Raw genomic sequence first — 6,000 nt, 5'->3', positions numbered from 1 at the left:
GCTTATTGCAGTCTGTTCTTGAGATGATAGTCACAAAGTATCCTTAGCATGTACCCGGTGACATAACACATGGCAATATAAGATTCACAACAGAAATGTGATTGGTGCCGGGCTTGTTAGAAGCAAAGCCAAAGCCCTTTGGGACAGAACACTGGAGAATATAGGTGGCCATAACAATTTTGTGTCAGCTACAGGAACCAAAAAAGCACATATTTCCTTTCACATGCCTCTATTTCTCTACTTTTTTTCTATTTAATTTTATTCAAATCCACTTTACTATGGTGCTGTCTTTATTTCTTCCCCTGTCTTCTAAGAACACAGACCATATATCTGGTTGTATAGCCCTGTTGATGTATTTCTTGTGTGAATGACCCTTGGACTCATATAAGGGGTTTCATGGCTCATATCAAAACAAATTATTCATTTACAGACCACAGAAGGTTTTTGATAGGGTTCATATTTCCTTTTCTACTTTGTATTTTACAGATTTTAAGTCTTTAATCCACAAAAGCTTTTGGTATAGTTTGTGTGTTGATGCTGACTACTCTATCTTATTTAGTAAGGGTGAAAATTAAATCCTTTGTTTCATTTGAAATTTCCTTAAAAGTTTAGGACACTTCAAGTGTTTACCATGAATTGTTTAAAATCTTATACTTATACAGAATCAATCAATAGTACTCCAGGGCCAGTGAATTTGTACTTGTTAATACATCCAAGATAATATAATTTATAAGAGAAAAATTGTTGGTTTTCCATTTCTACAAAAAAGTGACATCACTGAAACAGGTCAACATGAGTGCACCAGTTGCTCACATACTTTGAGCTCACCTAATAATATCATTTTTAAATACTTATTATTATTATTATTATTACTTAGTATTTTTTTTATTATTATAATTTAATGTATTTGTATTGTTATTTATTTTTTACCTTTAAATTATTCTTTTAGCTGTCAGGAATTAAATGTGTTTAAAAAAGTCTTCAAAAAGTATCAAATTATATATAGATAGATAGATAGATAGATAGATAGATAGATATGTAGCCAAGTGGACAAATTTCATGTAATTTAACTCATCATAAATTGGACATGGCAGCCTTTAAGACCGGAGTTTTGTGACACCTGCTTTCCAGCACTCTCTCGTGTTTGAAACATGATAGCATACGTTGGGCAAGAGAGCTCCCAGTTTTGTTAATCAGTCGATAATTCTTTGGGTAAATATCACATTTTACACAAAATGCTTATAAATTGCATTATATATGTGTTTAGAAGAGTCATATGATAAAACTGAGTGTTTGTTATGGATAATTTTTGAAGGATGCATATGGATAGCATGTGTGGAGTTTGACCACGTTTTCTGCACATGTGATGACTGGGTATGTAAATTTATTTAATGATTTATAGCCCAGAGTGTTTTAGTGAATAAGTGTAATACGTGTTATATGTGAAAACCTGTGTAATGAGAATTCTATTGATTTAAACTGATATACATGTCTTTGAAGCCTGGTTAAAAATGCATAAAATGCTTTGAGTGATTTAAGCCTGTGTTAAATGCATAAAATACTGTGAATGTTTAAGCATTAAGTGTTGAAGTCTATGGGTATGATAATGCCCTTTTTTTTTTTCTTTTTTTTTTTTTTTCTTGATTTGGACATTAGCCTCTACCATATTTCATTTTCCGGATTTCATTACCGGATTTCATTTTGTATTTCATTTTTTGTATTTTCTTTATTTTTTTTATTATTTTTTTATTATTATTATTATTATTTTATAACAGCAGTAAAACCCCAAAAGATATTTTTGTATCCTGTGTTGTATTTACAATCACTGGCTACATTTTTGGTACCAGGAGTGGGGTATCTGACTGTTGGGAGCCAAAAGGTCAATTCTTTGTTCTTTTTGAAATATGGTAGAGGTGAAGATAGGTGCCTGTGGGACACAGAGTGGAGGCTGTCTTCCTAGGTGCAGTTGTCCTGTGAACAGACATCAGCCAGAGGTGACATGGCAAGGTAAAGAGACTGCTGGACAAGAGAGAGAGAGCACCTGATTTCCATTGAATCCATGCGGTACTGTTTGATGAAACACCTATCCAGTGACTATCTACAAGAGAAAATATAAGTATTATACAGATATTCGGCAACATATCCTTTGGTTTCAATGTTATGGACTGATTAAGAGACTTTTTGTTTTGCCCACAATTGAACTGACACAGTTTTATTTTTTTACTGAATTGAACTGAGATAATTTAAATATTTCAAAATATCACAATCTGATGATGATAGTCCAGTATTACAAAACACTGATGATGAACATGGTGCAGGTAGTCGTATGCATGATGTTCAGGGACAGATTCAAGAACTCAACAGAAAGCATGACGAAACCATTGCAGCTATCACCAATTTGAGTAGAGAGCCTACCAGGTCTTAGGTTTATGTGCCAAGAGAACATCACATTCAACCATTTAGTGGTCATTTCAGCAAGATGGGAGATATGTTGATGAGTTCATAGGCATGCTCAAGTGTGCTGTAGGAAAATGTCCCATCGCTAATCTAAAGATTAGTGGAGTAATGGCCTCTTGTTTACTTGATACAGGAAGCCAAGTCAGTAATATTTCTGAGAGTTTCTTTAGAGAACACCTGTCTGGGGAGGATGAAGATATGCTGTCCACAGTGGGTTGGCTGAAGATTATAGCTGCCAATGGTTTAGACATACCTTACCTAGGTTGTCTTGAGTTAAAGGTTTAAACCATGGGTATTACCCTACCAGAATGTGGTTTTCTAGTAGTCAGAGACTAACAAAACTCTTCTGCTGTACCAGCCCTCATTGGCATTAACATTATTAGCAAATGTAGACAACAGGTTCATGCAGAGTTTGATACTACCCCAGGTGGAGAGTTGCAGTCTGATTGGAGGGAGGTATTTCAGTAGATACAGAGTGCCAGCAGTCTAGAGAAGCGAAGCGTAGTCCGAGTAGCTGGAAAAGACATAGTACACATACCTGCTTCATCAATTACAATGGTAATGGTCAAGGGAGCAAAGAGTATGTTAAATGATGGTTCACAGGACTTCCTGTTAGAACTACTGAACACACCCTTATCTGGCGGTCTAATTGTTGTTCCCTCTCTTGTGTCTTCAGAGAAACTGTTTCCTGTACAGGTTGTGAATCTCTCCCCAGAAGATATCTGGTTACACTCCATGATTTAGTGAACCTGTGTATCAAGCAGTTTAGTGACACAGAAAGAGAGTTTAATGTTTTGTGGTCATCAGAGTGCCAATCAGAATTTGAGCTGCTGAAGGAGAAGCTTACTTCTGCTACTGTGTTAGGGTATGAAGATTTCAATCTTCCTTTCACAAAGGAGACTGATGCAAGCAGTGAAGGCCTGGGTGCTGTCTTATACCAGCAGCAGGGTGAATGTAGAAGAGTCATAGCTTATGCCAGTAGGAGACTTTGTAAAGCAGAAAGGAATGACAGAATTTACAGTAGCATGAAGCTTGAGCTTCTGGCCCTCAAGTGGGTTATCTCTGAAAAATTCCATGGCTATCTGTTGGGTTCCAAGTTTGTGGTCATCACAGATAACAACCCTCTGTGCCATCTAAAAATGCTTGGTATCTATCTCTTGAGCAGAGATAGATTGCTTAGTTAGCCGTCTTTGATTTTTAGGTGAAATGCTGCTGATGCCCTCTCTAGGCAGCCATCAGCAGGGGAGCCTGCCATCCCTGAAGATGCATAATATGACGACTGTATTGCCATCTGCAATATAATAAACAAAGGAACAGCCTTAGAGCCTGGCTTAGTGATGGCTGGTGAAAAGTGCTGTAGGGTTAGACATATTCATGCTTTAGAGTGTAGAGGAAGGCAGTAACCCTCAAGGAAATATGCTTGTTTTGACTATAAAAACTCTGCCAGTACAGTACGACAAAATACACGTTAAAAATGCATTCTTTGAAAAACCTACAATATCTTATGCAGTGTTGTTTCTAAAACAAGATCAATCAAATTGATCTTGTTTTAAGGATTTTTAGATATTTTTACAGGAAAACAATAAAACAATTATTATCAAGAATATGATTTTTACCCTAATATCAAAGGTCTTACTTGAAAAAAAATAAAAATAAATTATGATCTAATGTGAATTTTCTTGATAAAAAAAAAATCGTGCCTGGTAACGTGTATGTAAATTGGCTAGAAATAGCATTTTAGCTTAGCATAAAGCTGACAATATACACAAGGTTTATTTCTATTTCTTCTGCTCCAAACTTACTTCAAACTTACTTCTCTGTCTGCTCGTATGAATGTAACACATCATAAGAAAGTGTTTCACCACTGTTTTAATGCACTTTGGATCGCATCATTTATATTTATACATTTTTCCATCTGAAAGGACTAAATATTAAATGAAACAAATGACAATAAAATGCAAAGTAATCTCTTCAGTTATCAAAATACTTTTGAATGTAACTGTATTCTAAATACCAATGATTTAAATTGTAACTGTAGTGGAATACAGTTACTTATATTTTGTATTTTAAATACGTATTCCCGTTACATGTATTCCGTTACTCCCCAACCCTGGATATCAGGGCATTGTGTGCACGCTGAACCTGCTGAGGTAACGATGCTTCTGGGTTGGCATGTATAATGATGTGTAGCAGTGGATCAAAAAGTGTCAAAGGTTAACCCTTTTGCACATAAATTCTAAATGATTTAACTGATCCCCCCCAGTGTGAATTTTTTTTTCGGCAGTTATTATACAATATATCAAATTTTAAACTACAGTGTGACAGATCAAGCTTGTCACATGACACTGGGCAGTCACATGGCGGTTCACAGCTGACTCGTCTCGCTTGGAGCTGGAGGACAGAGTGAAGGTAAGTGATGCAATTGAAAGTAGAATGATATGCAATTAATCAGCATTATACTCTAATGCAAATGTAAAATGCTCTAAATACACATTTTACAAAATTGAGTTATTACTGAAATCGGGTCTCTTGTCTTTTGTCAGAATGGGTTTGGCACAACTATGCTCAAATTCCAACAAAAAAAGTGTGACAATTGACTGGACAATTAAAAAAACGTTTGAAGCAATTTTTGTTTTTGTTTCTGTGTTGGCATAGTTACTATATTTGTAATGCAGTATTGTCACACCATTTCCTTCCATCACCATTAGGTGCTCGAATGTGTTACTAGAGCATATAGGGAATATAGAGAAATAGCCACATAATGTAAAAAAAATTAAATAATACCTCTCACAGAGCAAAGATACAAGAGATAAGTTCAGAATTAGCATTATTCTTAAAATTAGATGTTATTTATCTATGCTTTTTAAATGCCTTTGTTTATAGATAATAAAACTTTTTTTAATAAATATCAATATAATGAATAACAATATAAATATTTTAATAAATACAAGTAACAACAATAACAGCTACTAAATAGCATTCATAACATTCAATTACATTGCTTTGTGGTAAACAAAAGCCCACAATGCACACATTTCATAGATAATAAACCAATTACAAGGAAAAATACACAATTTACAATAAATAACAATGGAAATATAACAATAACTAATACAAATGTCATAACAACAATAACAACTATTAATTAAACATTTGCTTATTTTATTTCACAGTTCTCAGTAATGCTTCAGTGTGTGGTACTCCTCAAAACATGGGGCAACACACAAGGGAGTGTTGCATGGCACACACATGAATTTGGTGAGATGCCTCTGCTTTGTCCTGCGAGTGCTGGATAGGCAGACCTTGCAGTGCCGCCTGGTCCTGCTGCCCTGGGAAGCTGTCTAAGGGACTTCGGAGGGGAAATACCTAGCTGTAAGATGCAGTGGAGTTTCCAAGACAGGGTGGCCCGCTTTGGATGGACACTGAGGTGTGCTGTGCTCCTCTAGCAGTCCTCTCATCAGGTTCATCCTGAATTGCAGGGACGTGATGATTTTTTCTATGGATAGCAGAGCACATGGGTGGGAAGTGAGGAGGAGTGTGGAA

The sequence above is a fragment of the Myxocyprinus asiaticus genome, chromosome 1 (assembly GCF_019703515.2).
Source record: "Myxocyprinus asiaticus isolate MX2 ecotype Aquarium Trade chromosome 1, UBuf_Myxa_2, whole genome shotgun sequence".
Lineage (NCBI taxonomy): Eukaryota > Metazoa > Chordata > Actinopteri > Cypriniformes > Catostomidae > Myxocyprinus > Myxocyprinus asiaticus.
This window is presented reverse-complemented; position numbering follows the sequence as displayed.